The sequence below is a fragment of the Strix uralensis genome, chromosome 6 (genome assembly GCF_047716275.1).
Source record: "Strix uralensis isolate ZFMK-TIS-50842 chromosome 6, bStrUra1, whole genome shotgun sequence".
Classification (NCBI taxonomy): Eukaryota; Metazoa; Chordata; class Aves; order Strigiformes; family Strigidae; genus Strix; species Strix uralensis.
Genome location: NC_133977.1, coordinates 24,169,614 through 24,186,032, shown reverse-complemented (window position 1 = coordinate 24,186,032; position 16,419 = coordinate 24,169,614). Strand labels below are relative to the sequence as shown.

The 16,419-nt window shown below is 37.4% G+C and overlaps 1 protein-coding gene across 3 annotated transcripts in view; it reads left to right on the top strand.

The window, feature by feature from the left end:
- The window catches only part of B3GALT1 (beta-1,3-galactosyltransferase 1), a 226,871-nt gene that overhangs the window by 147,142 nt on the left and 63,310 nt on the right, over positions 1-16,419 (top strand). For all 3 annotated transcript variants that reach the window (XM_074873332.1, XM_074873331.1, XM_074873333.1), the window contains one exon: positions 14,613-14,716. The gene's annotated coding sequence lies outside the window, so the exon portion shown is untranslated. The remainder of the gene's footprint in view (positions 1-14,612; positions 14,717-16,419) is intronic.

The window sequence follows — 16,419 nt, the reverse complement described above, 5'->3', positions numbered from 1 at the left end:
AGATTCTTATCTATTATCTGACAGATGATTGCTACTATTTAGCATTCAAACAGCCTCCAAAAAATAGGAAGTGAAAAACCTAATATGAATAACAATAAGCAATACAGCATGCTGTTACACAAAAGAAGCCTACAATAAATGCTAGATCACACACACAAAAAAAATTAGTCACCGAATCATTATCAAAGTATTAAAGAAAAAGGCGGCCCTAAACAAAGGTTTTCTCTTCTTTCTCTGGTGGTATTTTGTGTTTTCTCTTTGTTTAGATTCTGATCTTACATTTCAGTCTTACAGATTACAAGCTTGTGTGGTGGTGCCCATGAGACCCTAATATCACAGATAAATCTAAAGAATCAGAACCTTCAGATACATATTTCCAAGGATAAACTTGAGCACTGCCTCCGTACTGATGCTGTACACTATATACTGCTATACACTATACTGTATGTTGTCAGGCTTTGTGATACTATAGTGTTACTGCCTCCATTTGTAAAATTGAAGAATGCCATGGTATCAACTGGTATCAAAGACAGGGACAGTGATGTTTGTAATTAAAAACTAATATTGCAGTCGAGTTATCCTCATCTCCAACTTCACATACTTTCCAAATTTCAAATATCTCCTCCCAGTTCCTCCACACAGGGACAAGTAGGGAAAAAAAGTATGAATAATGCATAGCAAATCCTGCTAAATTTCTTCTCATTTAAAACTGAGCTTTAAGCTAAGTTTCCTAAATACCTTTAAGATATAGTTTAAGTGAAAAAATAACTTGAACCACATAGTAGTAAAGGTAACAGAAAAGAAAGGTCAACCTTCACAGAGATATACTGATATAATAGGTAATGCTTCTGCACCCCATAGGAATATCACAGAAATATCTTCAAAAGCAACATCCTTAGCTGTCCCACTGCCCCAAGAGACTCTCCCCATCTGTGCAACTACAGTGTTCAGTACGTATATTAAAATTTACCAGCTAGCTGCTAGCAAACAGAAGGTATAAAGACTGAGTTGTTCTTTTCATTCTCTTAGCAGGGAAAGTAATTTTGGTCTCTCTCTATTCATGCTGATGATTTTCACAAAATGTGTGTGGGATCTTTAGGACATCTATCATTCTTTCAAATTTGGCTGAATTTACCACTGAAAAGTTATGGGTAAATATTTGTCAAATGTGCAATTAAAAGTTAAAAAGAGATAGATGATGTGATTGTATAAGACTCATTTCTTTGAAAGGGTAGATAAAAAATGAAGGCTGAATTCTGCTATTGTGCATAATCATTGGGAAGGAATTTGAGGAAAAACTATGGGATCAGTTTTTTAAGCAACAGAAGCAATTGTGGTAGAGTAAGACAGAGGTACGGGTTGCCAAATGGGAAGGAACAGTTTGGTAGGGAAGGATGTTATGTTTTCAAACTTATTAAAATGCATTACAAACAATCATAATGCACAAAAATAAACACATTGGCAAGTGTCTTTCTGTTGACCAGCACTTCCTAGTTTTAAAAGCACCAGCTGCTAAACCTGGTATAGTTTCAAAAGCATATGTAAAAAGGTAAGTGACAAATACACATAAGTATGAAAGCTGTATACTGAAATTATATGTTCCAGATAGATTTCAGCTCTTTGATGGGACTAAGATTACTTCTGCGTACACAAAAAAATGTGAAAAGGATTTACAGGGACAGAAGGTGGGAAGATTAAACAAGGGGTAAAATTAGTTTAGCTCATGGACCTAAAGAGCCAAAAGCTAACTTCTTCACATGCAACACTAGTGCTAAAATCACAGCACAGCTCAGTAATATGAAAATCCTGATTTAGCCTATGTACACAAAAGCCCTTTATTTTCATCTACCTAAATAACTCCCTTTGCTGACAGGATTACAGTCCTGCGCGTTAGAAGTGAGTACAAGATTAGACTGAACTGTTCTTTACATACAACATTTCCCTATTCAGAGCTTCTGACCTAGAATTTTGTGTTTTAATTTAGTTATCCATTGACTATTTTATTATTTTACAACCAGAAAATCAGTGAGTACAGCAGTTCAATTAAAAGCTCTGCATCATTTCACTGGTTCTTTGAACAGCTTGTAACTACAACATACATCAGTGGTATTGCTGTAAGACAAAATTCCATAGGATTTTGCCTAATATTCTGGAAAAGGAAATTTAAAAAGATCAATACACAAGAAGTGATCTAGTACCCCTATCATGAAACAATAGAGTTCTCTATTCTTAGAGAGGCCAGGAGAGGGGGAAGCAGAACTGACATCCTGGACTTCCAAAGGGCTGACTTTGTCTTGTTTAGTCACCTGCTTGACAGGATCCCTTGGGAGACAATCCTGAAGGGTATAGGGGTCCAGGAAGGCTGGGCACTCTTTAAGAAGGAAGTCTTAATGGCTCAGGAGCAGGTGGTCCCCAGGTGCTGTAAGAGAAGCTGGCGACAGAGAAGACCACCCTGGCTAAACAGGGAGCTTTGGCTGCAACTCAGGGAGAAAAGGAGAGTTTACAGCCTTTGGAAGAAGGGGCTAGCCACTCACAATGATTACAAAGATGCTGTGAGGCTATGCAGGGCAGAAATCAGGAGGTCTAAAGCCCAGCTGGAAATTAATCTGGCTTCAGCAATCAAGGACAACAAGAGATGTTTCTATAAGTATGTGAGCAGCAAAAGAAAGACCAGGGAGAACCTCCATCCCCTGCTAGACACATGAGGAAACATGTTAACAAGTGATGAGGAAAAGGCTGAGGTGCTTAATGCCGCCTCTGCCTCAATCTTTAATAACAAGACCAGTTGTACTGAGGGAATCCAGTCTCCTGAGCCAGAAGACAGAGACTGGGAGAACGACCCCCCTGCAATCCAGGAGGAGACAGTCAGTGACCTACTGCATCACATAGACATACACAAGTCTATGGGACCGGATGGGATACACTCAAGGGTGCTGAAGGAGCTGGCTGGGGTGCTCGCCAAGCCACTTTCCATCATTTACCAGCAGTCCTGGCTGCCTGGGGAGGTTCTGACAGCTTGGAAATTGGTCAGTGTGACACCCATATTTAAGAAGGGTCGGAAGGATAATCCAGGAAATTACAGGCCTGTCAGCTTGACTTCGGTGCCCGGGAAGCTGATGGAGCAGCTCATCCTGAGAACCATCACACAACACATGCCGGACAACCAGATGATCAGGCCCAGTCAGCATGGGTTTATGAAAGGCAGGTCCTGCTTGACAAACCTCATCTCCTTCTATGACAGGGCGACCTGCTTATTGGATGAGGGAAAGGATGTGGATGTTGTCTACCTTGACTTCAGTGAGGCCTTTGACACCGTTTCCCACAGCATTCTCCTGGCAAAAGTGGCTGCTTGTGGCTTGGATGGGCACACGCTTTGCTGGGTAAAAAACTGGCTGGATGGCCGGGCCCAAAGAGTTGTGGTGAACAGAGTTAAATCCGGTTGGCAGCCGGTCACGAGTGGTGTCCCCCAGGTCTCGGTTTTGGGGCCACTCCTGTTTAACATCTTTATTGATGATCTAGACGAGGGGATCGAGTGCACCCTCAGTAAGTTTGCAGCTGACAGCAAGTTGGGTGGGAGTGTTGATCTGCTCGAGGGTAGGGAGGCTCTGCAGAGAGACCTGGACAGGCTGGAGCGATGGGCTAAGGCCAACTGTAGGAGTTTCAATAAGGCCAAATGCCAGGTGCTGCACTTCGGCCACAACAACCCCCAGCAGCGCTACAGGCTTGGGGAGGAGTGGCTGGGGAGCTGCCAGTCAGAGAGGGACCTGGGGGTGTTGACTGACAGCCGGCTGAACATGAGCTAGCAGTGTGCCTAGGTGGCCAAGAAGGCCAATGGTATCCTGGCTTGCATCAGAAATAGCGTGGCCAGCAGGGACAGGGAAGTGATCTTACCCCTGTACTCGGCACTGGTGAGGCCGCACCTCGATTACTGTGTTCAGTTTTTGGGCACCTCACTTCAAAAAGGACATTGAATTACTCAAGTGTGTCCAAAGAAGGGCAACGAAGCTGGTGAAGGGTCTGGAGCACATGTCGTACGAGGAGCGGCTGAGGGAACTGGGGTTGTTCAGTCTGGAGAAGAGGAGGCTGAGGGGAGACCTCATCACCCTCTACAACTACCTGGAAGGAGGTTGCAGAGAGCTGGGGATGAGTCTCTTTAACCAAGTAATAAGCGATAGGACAAGAGGGAATGGCCTCAAGTTGCACCAGGGAGTGTTTAGACTGGATATTAGGAAGCATTTCTTTACAGAACGGTTTGTTAGGCATTGGAATGGGCTGCCCAGGGCAGTGGTGGAGTCCCCATCCCTGGAGATGTTTAAGAGTTGGGCTGACATAGCGCTGAGGGATATGGTGTAGTTGAGAACTGTCAGTGTTAGGTTAATGGTTGGACTAGGTGATCTTCAAGATCTTTTCAGATGTGTGTGATTCTGTAAAGAAGTGATTGTTACCACTTAAAGGCATGCTGATTTACCTCACTGTTGGGGATTCTTCATGGGCTTTCTCTTCATCCTCTCATATGACACCATGTATTTTTAATGTTGACACATTTACATTTTAGAACAACCCAGAGACCCAGCTTTACTTGTATATCTTGCTAAATGTGAATAAAATTCAATCTGAAATGTATCAACTATTTCTGCTCACACCCAAGGTATCTATTCCTTTCCCTGAATTCTCCATAACACTTCACTTGGATTTATAAATCATATAGCATGTTTGGTGTAGCAGACTGTATTGTCACCATAATTTGTGATTATGTTAAAAATCTCACAATATTTTATAAGGTATTTGTCTTAGGTTTTCAGGTCCCTCAATCAAAAGTGTTTATGAGGAAGTCTTAATCTGTCCTGCTTTCAGTTTATTTGCTGGCTGGAGTTAAACCATGACATAATATCTTTTGGTTGTAAATTAAAACTGCACTTTTAAGTGTTACAGGGCTTAAAGATTATTTTTTTAAAGCCCAGAATTATTTAAAAAATGCATGAATAAACAACATTAACAGGGAACATCAGAGATTGACAGATTGCTTTACAACAGTAACCTGAGATAAGCGTTAAGTCTAGCTTCATACTGACTAAAATTGTCATCAAAGTCTCTGCTCAACTTCCCATTTTGCATAATAGACGAAAGATCTACTCTAAAATGATCCTAAGTCAAGAACTGGAGAAATAGAATCCAAGACCTGGAGTATTGCCAGTAAGGAAGCTAAGTGAACATATCCCAGAGGGGGTTGTACTGCAAGTGGGAGATCTAGGGGTAAGAGCAGGTATCAGGGGCTAAAGAGCCAGGCTAATGAGCAAGCCACAAGACAAGGTTGAGGTACAGTAATATGCAGTGTGAGTAAAAAGAAAAGCAACCTGCTGAGTGTCCTAGAGCAATTAGTGTGATTTTTTCCTATGCCAGATTGGTAGGCAGCTATCAGTCAGTCTGAGAGACCAGTCTTCAATCCTGGTAGACCAGCCAGGTGGCTGGCTAGAGTTGAGTCTTGGAAAAAGACAACACAAATTTCCAGCTGAATTCTATAAACACAGGATAATTTCCATACACAAGTATAACGTGAAGACTTAAAGTATATTAGATATTGCTACAGACGGTATGTAATAAGTGGCCTGATTAGATCATTGAGAGCTTTGAGTTGCCAATGATCTCAGCCCATTGTTGCCTTCTGCTTTTATCCTTGCCTTCATTTCAGACACAGATTTTAATGAGATCCACAACTTTCTCCTTATATGTAGATATATTGTTTGAAATAAGCAGTACTTTATATGTGTGAAAGCAAATGTACATGGCTGTAGACACCTTATTTTATATGCCTTGGCAGAAAAAGTGTCTGCAATGCCTGTTTTGAACCCATCAGCACAGAGGTAGACATAGTGAAGAGAGTAATGGTGTATTCTTCATCTGCAGCTGAAGTCTCTTGTCAATTGCCAGAAAAGGGAAAGAGGAACATGGGAAATACAGAGAGGTGATAAAGAGACAGAAGTTTAATAGCAAGTATACCAGGAAAAAGGGTATGAAATACATTTGATATGGGTGAAAGATGTCAGCTTATTGCTTTTTATTTATAGACCTGCACAGATGTGTATAGCGCTTTGTCATACAAAAATTAAATTGATGCAGATGGGTCAAGCAGTAGAGATGTGAGATCAGAATTGGTATGAAGAGAGTATTAGAATGAACTAAATTATTAGGGAATAGGAACTGCTTTATCCTCTGGTCATCACAATAAATATTCAATACATTATTCTGAAGAAATGTTAAGTATCTTACTAATGAGGCCTAGGGTGTCATTGTACAATGTAGGGTGCTCAGACAGAAACTAGTGATAAGCAGATAAGCCTTTGGTAAAAAAAAAGGTGTAAGACTTCAAAATACGTAATAGCAAAGGCCACACCATGCACAGACATACCCAAAGAAGAGGTCTAATATCCTAAGCAGAAATTATTTCCTGAATGAAGTCCTCTCAAAGACCACCCTTTTCTACAAACTACAGAAACGATACAAACTTCACAAACAGAACTGCTTCTGAAGTCCAGAAGAAACACCAGTTAATTTCTGCTCCCAAAATACACCATAAAGGTATCAGAGTCGAGAAACTTTGTCTCAGAATACATCTTTCATATTTGTACACACTTAATTGTTCTGAGTGATGCAAGACTTTTTTATTTACCTCATTAATACTTGAATTCATTTACTTCATGAATACATGAAATAAATGGGGGAAGAATTCAAAGATTCAAGAGCAATTAAGGGACTGATTGAGAGCTAGATCTAGAATAATGCTCAGCTAGCACCAGTTTCTCACATTCTGACCCAAAAATGCGAGTGCACTGTAATAGTTATGACTACCCACCAGGAGGTGCCATTTGGGGTGCCACCACCTATGATCTTCTTTGTGGAAAGGAAGTAAGTTCTGTGAAGGTTGAAGTAACAGAACGAATCAGATTAGTTTTCTGTGAAGTTAATTATTTACTTCGTTCTTCTGAAAAATTATCACAAGGCTTGTATGAGGATAGTGAAAACATGTATTGTATGTATATAAATTTATATAAATATATAAATGGCATAAGTCACTGTAGCAATGCTTTGAAGTTAATGAACCTTCTCAGTTCATTATAGATAAAATACCGTGTTTCCACCTATAATATAATATGAATGAACTATTAGTTGTGTAAGCAACTTTTGAATTTAATTTCTGGTACTGCAGAAGCAGCAACAGTGATTTCATACATTTGAGATATATATAAAGGTAGGGCAGCAAACACTAACTCTTCAAAAACTCCCCAAACTCTTTTTAATTACTTTTCTAAATTTTTTAAAATGAAGACATAAGAACTTTCTTTTTCATAACACATAGCAGATCTTATTTTTATTTCTAGCACTGTGAAACAGTAATGGTTTATTACTTAGTACTTGATAGGAGAATGAGTGTTATTTACAACTCTAAATGATTCTGAATTTTCAAAGTCTTTGATTCAATTTCACAAAGCAGCAAAATTATGTTTTAGATTGCATGCATGAGAGAATGTGAACTTGCTGGAAAACAGACAACTTGAGAATATCTCTAATGGGAAATGTTTCAGCTGAGAGAAAAAATAAAATGCATTTCTTAAAGCACAATGAGTTATTTTTACCTGTCTTTCTTCTTATGTTTAAGTGCTTTCTTTTTTTCTTTTAATGAAGGTGCTATGGCAGAGAATTTATGTTTTGGTTGAACACAGAGCAAGCAGCAAACTAAATTATATACTCAATACAAATCTCATGCAATAATGATGAAATAAGTGTAAAATGACTGTAACCAAAGCAGACGCTTTATGAAGTAAAGTCTCCTCTAAATTCACTATGTGTAGGCAATATAGAGAAAATGGAAATGCATTAAAAAAAAGATGAAATTGTAGACTAGACTGGCTGAAAGTTTTAATGAGACTGTAAAATATTATGATAAGCCTCTGTTTAAAATATACTCGGCCTTTGTCATTGCCATATAAAACAGATAAAAACTTAGCAAGATGTCAGGGAACATAATTAGAAGTCAAGCTGGCATGGAATTATGGTGCTCAACGAACACAAAGAGCCAGTTCTGAGCCCCTGGCCTGTGATGAGAATTTCTGCTGACTTCAGCACTGAGAAAAAAAAAAACTCAAGTAATTGTGGGCTGCAGGACTGGACCTTGGTCATTATTTAATCTAAAACCAGAAGAGCTTTAGTTTAGTAAGGGTGGCGTGAACTTTGCAATGAACAGCTATTTAACAAAGATGTCAAAAGTCTGCTGCTGCTACTAACTAAAGAAGCAACCGCTTAATCTCACGCAGCATACAGATGACCTGCTTAAAATATATAGCAGTCATTACAAAAGAAATGGATATTTATAGTCAAACTTATCATCCTTACATTGTCATATACAGACACACACAATACTCTTTATTAGATTTGTTTAGTTTCAGGGTGGTTTTTTTTCCTAACTCAGAGGCTGTATTTTAATAGAGGCATTTCACAAAAGGTTTAAGGTTTAGAATTGGATAAATTCCATTCAGCTTTCCAAGGATAAAATATGCATAACAGGGCTGCAATTCAAGATCTTCTAGGAATAAAATTTCTCCTGAAATATCTGACATTTCCAAATGGAAATACAATCAGAACAAATCAACACTTGAGATTCAATTCTAAGTTTACAGAAACAACTATAGAAAATAAGAATGACAAAACATTTCATTCTAAAATATGAAAGTTTTGAGCATAGCCAGTGGTTTCTAGTTCATCAACAGTTCATCAGTCTTTAGCTTAAAGCAGGTATGATAGTGGTCGTAATTGTTTTCTGTTTGCTTAAAAATATTAGTAGTGAAGCTTACTGAACTAGTCTGGCTTGATTAAATGCATGGCAAAAGTCAAGCAATGCCTGTTTTCCCATGCAAAGGTATGCAATGACAGATGATCCTACACCTTTCCTTTCAGATGGAGTCAAAGAAACAAGGTAGCACAAATGCCTGTGAAAGATAGGGGGAATGAAACAAGTCATACACCAGACATCATCCTCTGCAGTGATAAATTCTTCAGTGATCTGGATGTCTGGGGAAAAAAAGAGGGCTGAGGAAAAAGAACATGCCTTAAACATGATCTTCATCATTCTAATGAGTTAGTTACACATCCCTCTCCTATTGCTAAGTAGAAGGATCTATAATGATAGCCATTCTGCGGAATAGTCACCATCACAACATCAGATTCCTTACACAAGCTTGTCTGCTTAACACCTTCTTATTTGTGCACATACCCAGTATTTTCTATTTGTACCTGTCTGAGGAAGTTTTATATATACAAATTTTAAAAGTATTCAAAGAAAAACAACATAATCTACTGCTAAAATAGTTGTCAAGAGTCAGAAGAAAATATTATCAGAAACTCAGAACTGGATATTTTTAAAATTATCTCATTCACAGGTTGTCCTATACTAACCATATACCGACAACAAGGTGCTTTGATTCCTGTTTCTATCACTCAAAATTATTAATACTAAATATTCTAAAAAATGTCTCCAGACTCCCCACCCTATTTCTTCTTCTGTGTTCTAGAAATCATTTTATATGCTGCCCCCACTCTCCCCTATCCCCCTAAAAAGCTTGACATTACATGCTTTACTGAAAGATTCATGATTAATCACAGCAACGTTTCATGTGACTATTTAGTGAAAAATAAAATTAAAATGATTTTTTTAAAAGGCTTATTTACGAGTGTGGAAAGAACAGTTAAATTAATAAGAGCAAATAAGGACCTAGTATACTGAAAGCATACATTTTCTTTATAGCAGATGAGATTCATGTTCACATCTAAACATTTTACAGACCTCTATACATAGTTACACATGCAGTAATATAAACTCACTGCTAGAATAATTAAAGCCACATATATACTGTTTGGGGGGGCTATGGAAGAAACCAGCATCAGTTCCTAGGGCAGTTAGTGAGCAGCAGCTCATACCCACAGTGCTCAGACCTAGCAGGAATAAATTTGACATGTTCTTACCACATCTAGCTGGTTTGCTTGGGAAAGAAGCCTACAAGTCAACAGGATATGAAAGATGCGGGGGATCATGGAATCAGAATCTGGAACAAAAGAAGTCAGACACATTGACCAATAGGTGTTATCTTCAGAAAACTTTCCTCTTAGTCCTAACCTTTTTACACTTGCTCTTTCTCTGTTTTCTTGCTATGTTCTCCTCTGGTTTTTTGCTATCCTATTTCAAGTTTTGTTTCTAATAATCACTGTTGTCTCTCCAATCTTTAAGTTCCTTCATACCTTCATTTGCTCTTTTCTTCATCATATTCCTTGCTATATTTTTCCTGTTTGTCTATGTTTATTTTTCATTTTCCTGACCACCTCCCCTCAGCTTGTCCCTACATTCGCTCAAGCCCTTGCTAACTAATCTAAATTGGCTTTAGTCATGGCTTGAAAATGTTAAAACCTCCCTCAAGTCTTTATACTTCTTTCTTCCCCCTCACAAAGAAGCAGTTGCAATTTCAGTAAGAATAATAAGTGTCAGGAGGAAAAACTGCTTGCCCAGAACCTTTTTATTTTTTTAAAGATTTTGGAATAAGTAACTAAGAATAGTAGATGAGAATCCCCAAAGATACAAGAAGAAATGTTAACAGCCACCAGTTACACCTAGTTTTATGTTTCTTTGTTAATCTACTACTTAACAGTGAAACAGCAAAGCAGAGACCAAGGTTATTACTAATCACTAGTTTGAACTTTGAAATTAAGCAAAGACATATTCAGACAATTCAATAGCAGCATTTTTGTGCAAAGACATATACGAGGTGAAAAGAAAGTGTTATTTACAGACCATTCAATTCATCTGCGGTGGAAAGAAGAATAATAACTTTTTTTTTTTTTTTAATACTACAATACCTAGTATTCTGTAATTACTTTCTACCAGTAAAAGTATTAGGGCCTTCTGACTGCCGGCTAGCATGGTTCTGGTGGGGAGGATGGCTGAAACACACACAGCACACTCCCCATAGTCAGTCACACCTGGATTAGGGCACACAAAGTTAAGGTGGGGATCCTGAACTCCCATGCCCCCCAAAATCTTTCTGGCATATTCCTTTACCAATTATATGAGTTATACTGTTGTCTTCATAATCCACTCTCTCATTTGTGGTCATTTACATTGTTGAAAACTAAACTGAAGTAACTCATTTGAAAGGTTTATCATTATCTGAAATAATGAAACCTACTTAAACTTAAGATTCTAATTTCATATACAGAATGGAATCTGCTGTTTGGTTGATCTTAGTAACTGAACTAATCCATTAGACTAATTCATACATATTGCATATACATAGAGAACAGAATACACTTGTTTCAACTTGCAGCTTAGATGATGAAGCTCAACTCATTTGCAAATGATTGTCTGACTGACAAAAATACAGAAAGAAACAATTTCTTGGTAAGAATAATTTCCTGTATGGGAATCTTGCTGGATACTCAGTTCTTGATAGATGCTCCAAAAGCAGCAAATATACCAGGCATTTATTCCCATTTGTACTTGTACAGAAGATTATGACCTTTCTTTTCACATTATGCCCCACAGCTGTTTCACAGTCACCTTATATTACTTTAATAAGCTAACTTGTACAGATGTTTCCTCCAAGCAGAACAGTGGAACCAAAACCACAGAGATGATAGCACAAGGAAGCATTTAAACTAGCGTACCATCTTTTGTAGTGGGTATAAACAAGACCGAACACTTGCATTTTGACCACTTCAGAGATATTTTCCATTTGCTGCAACTTAGGTTAGCCTTAGCACTTGGGTAACAGTCTCCAGCACATAATTGCTGAGGACTGCCAGGCAATTTTTAAAGGGCTCTCTTCTCTGCAGTGCATACACGTTCTTTCTCTCTCCACTTAAGGGCAAGAAGCCCCACATTTAGTGATCAGCAAGACCCTTGTACAAGATTGCTCTCTTTTCTAAAAGCATTCTCTAGGGAATTAAAAGCGATCAAGCCGTTTGAGAAAGGGCAATCTCAGTCTGGGCTGAATACAAATCAAATATATAAACAAAGTTGCACATCATTTAGAGTTACTGCTGATACGTATTGACAGCAGCATGGCCTTTTCCTTTTCCTTGGACTATCTTCTCTTCGTGTCTAACTTACATAGATCAAAATAATTATACTGCTCTTCTGTACTACTATCAAGATGTTCCTGACACTACATGCTGCCAGGTTTCAAGGGGCTGAAGAGTTATCTATTAGGGCAGACTTATTAGTGACCATTACTTTTAATAAGGATTTAAGAGTGCCTACTTTGTGTGTTGCAAGCTTGTTTGTTTTCAAAAGAATTGTAGTAGTAAATAGTAAAATTCAGTCTGAGTTTAATTTCCAAGGCAATTCTATGCTTTCAAAATGATTAAGTTATAATTCCTTTCCATCTTTAAATTACAAAAATCAGAAAGAGTTCCTCACTGTTTTGATCCTGGTTAAGATTTTAAACTGTCTCTTTCAGACAGACGGCTTAAGAAAGCTGGATAATTTATCTCCTACCTGCTTAAAGGAAACATTATTCCATGTCTATTTTATACCAAACTTAGACTGGAAAAGGAGCAATTGGTAGGGGAGGGGAAGAAGTTCAATGACTACGGAGATATGGAATTTTCTAGTAAGTCCCAGTGGAAAAAAAATAATGGCAATCATATTAATGTTTCTGCAACTCAAAAAAAAATGAAAAAAAAAAGTAGCGTATTTGTATCTGCATAAGTAGAACTGTTCTGAAACTAGATTCAGATCGCTAATGTTTTCTAATTGAAGGAAACCGAACAGTGATTTTTCTTCCACTTTAGTTATGAAACCAAGACAAACCATTTCCTTCCTGTTTATCCCACCACACCCCTTCTGAGCTATTTGCCTTATTCATAGGCTACATCCCAATTGAACAGAGATTTGTTTAAAGCTAGGAGGAGAAGATGATGAGTTTTGAATGGGACTTGTTTATGGCTGAAGACTGTACACCAGCCTCTAGCACTCATGATAGCCAGCACTGCAATGCTCACTTTGAATGAGATAATGTAGGGAAGGTAATCTACAGTCAGCTAACAAAGTTAAAAAATTCAGGTTTTGCCACATTAAGCCCTAAATTGCATTTTATAGATTGATGGATAAAGTCTAACCAATCTTTTTTCCTATGAAGACAAAACACCATATTTGATTTATGTTTTATTACAGAAGTAGTGAGCCTAACCCCTAAAATGAATATTTTTAATTAGAAAATTATTTTGAAAAATTTAAGACAATTGTGAACTTTTAATTTGAACTATTAATAGGAAACTTTAAAAGGAACTGAGAGAAAATCAGACAGAAAGCCAATTCCAAGATATTTGTGTTACAGACTTTTTCATATTTTTGCGTTGCTGCACCAAAATATAGTGGCTATTCATGCAATGCCTCTATGCAAGAAAACTTCCTGTTATAAATTCAACGAGAATGAGAGCAATTACATATTCTGACCTATATTTCTTCATTTCTCAAATATTTTGAATACAAGAGTGATTTCTATTGTATTCTACAATTTTGCAAGTCCACTAATTGCAAGACATTCTGAAAGAACTGTAAATTGTCTGGATGGGCATCATCCAATTTCTAACAGACAGGTGTTCATATAAAAATTCAACAGTATCAGCAACAAGCTGGCAGTTACTGGTGGGGTGAGGGGTGTTAAGAAATTATTTGGCTCACAGCTGAACTTCCTATTTAAACACAGGGATGATCAAATTAAGTCAAGGTCAAGTATGCAACAGAGCAGCTGTGCCATGCAACAGATAAGGACTGCTGGTATATATATAGTAAATTTGTTCTGATTTTCTAATCTGCCATTTTTGTCTTGCAAGTCAAGGCTGCTGCAGGAGAGAAAGTGGCCTCCTGCACTCTCAACATTTACTTCGGACTCTCCAGGCTCAGCTCCTTCCCAGTCTGCTTGGAGCCTTCATGGTGGAGCAGCCCCTTAGCACTCACTGCACCACTTCAGTAGCCCACCTCTGGTCTATGAGCAAAGCTTTACAGCTGTCCAATATGGCAGAATAACCAAGAAACCCTCCCCCCATGAGAGATGTTTAAATCTCCCTAACAGAATGAAATGGCTGGACTGGGGGTGAGGTTCTTGCCTGCAGAAAATTTTACTCTCACATGTAGCCCATCTAGAACTCTTATTAACCAGTATAAATATGCTTTCAACATAGAGCGGTTTGGGGCCCTGTAGTGCTTTGGCTTCATAATCTATGATTTTCCTGTTTCAGTAAATGAAAATAAATTGCTTTATGGCAGTTAATGCACAGGTACTGAAAACGATAGCTGTAATTTTTTGGTACCCATCTGTCCTCCTCTTACTCCATCTGTTTCCTTCACTCACTGCACTGGAATCCGGCTTCACAAAATGGAATCCAAACCTGTTCGTGTAGCACAGTGTAAGTTACCTAGTTACCCAGCTGAAAGACATTTTTGAAATAAATCACTCTCCTTGTACTCTGTAGAAGGCAACAGACATTGATTTTGTTGTTAATACATGTCTGAGCAATCCTTCTTTCAAAAAAAGATACAACTGTCAGTAAATTTCCTCTAATTTCAGATTGTGCACTTCAAAAGAATACCATAAAGGCTCATCATCTTAATCAATTATTCATTACACCTTGGGACTTTCCACCGATTCCATTTGATGCTGCTTTTAAAATGGTAAGTACCTACATAACTGTACAATATTATAAACTGGTTTAGATTTTTATAGCTAATACAACAGTATAAATGCACAGTATTATATGATTTCATTGGATAGTACAGCTTTTATTAAACTGTGTTGACTGACTCTTTATTGTTTAACAGCTCTTTGGGCTGTTAATGATTAAAGATTTTGATTTGACTCTTTACACTAAATGTAAGTATTTAAAGGGAAAAGAAAACCTAAGAAAGTTCTCCCCCCTTTACAATCCAAGATGGGGGATACAATATAAAGGCTGAAATTAATTATTTGAGAAATTTTGTGTAGCACAAATACAAAAGCCGCTACTAAAAAACATTTGTTCTATACGATACTTCCATAGAACAAAGGATACTTCCATTATTATGTCATCTTAAGGCAGTGTGATAAATGAAGTCATTCAAAGGTTGAGAAAGGGGGGGTTTGCTGTTGCTCTATAAAAGGACTCTCACTTTAAACATAAGTTTCTCATTATTCATGGTGTCTTTCTTTTCTATACTAACATGGTATCTAGAACATCTACATGCTTTAAATACTTTGTTTTATGCATTTACCACTTCATTATTAACATCATATTAAAAGGGAATAGTTACATTTTATTTGAAGCTACAAAGGACTTCTGACTGATAATGAATTCATACAGAATAGAACATACAACAATACTAGCATACAGAATACAGTTCACAGGAACACGCATTTAAACACACAACCTGTGACTAGGGTGATAGTAACTCTACTCATCACTTTTTTTTTTTAAATCTCACATGGTATTTTATCAAAATTTCAGTAGCATTTTTTGAGTAGAATTTTATTGAGTCAAAAGCAGTACATTACATAACGTCTTGAGACACAGAAGGTGTATTTATAATATCTGGGAACAGAAAAATATGTAGTGAGAACTTAAGTTGGAAATTAAATGTTTTTCCAAGATGAAAAATGGAAACAAGTGTTGATAATAGCACTTTGTAAAATAGAACTTTCACGTTAGAGATCCATTACAGTGATGTAGGTGACTAAAAAAAAATGAAGACTGCAATTCTTTTAATCTTTATGTGTACATTTAAATACATATAGCCCATTTCTCCTTTCTATGGCAGAGTTTGAATTACTTACAACTGAAAGCAAAAAACAAATGGCTGGTATTAATAATACAGAAAAAAATAAAGTCTATATACCTCCTGTGGTCTTTTAAAAAGCACTAATAACAAAGTATTTGCATAAAGTTAAAGCAAAAAAACACTTATATGTGAGAAAACATGCATCTTTTTGACATCTGCGAGGTACTTCTCTTGATCTGCTCTATAAATAGAAACTAATCATGGAGAGACTAAAAACAAGACAATGCCCTAGAAAATAAGAGAGACTGTCTTTTTAAAATATACTCAAAATAGCGTGAGTAAATCTGTATCATACAGATACACAACCATGAAACACATCTGAATTATAAATCCTTTTCGCTCTAGTCTTCCTCCTTTTACAAGCAATGCTTAAACTGCCACCAACTCCATTCAAAACAGAATCAGCCTTGATGCATTCTTTCTCTGGTAATATTTTCTGGCCTACAGAGTATCAATGTTAACTGTGAATGTCAAAAGAAATGTACAGGCTCTAGTGAAAAGAAAAAGTATTCAGTCCTCTAAATGAATGCCTGAGCTCTGACTTTTAAGTGAAAACAGAGATC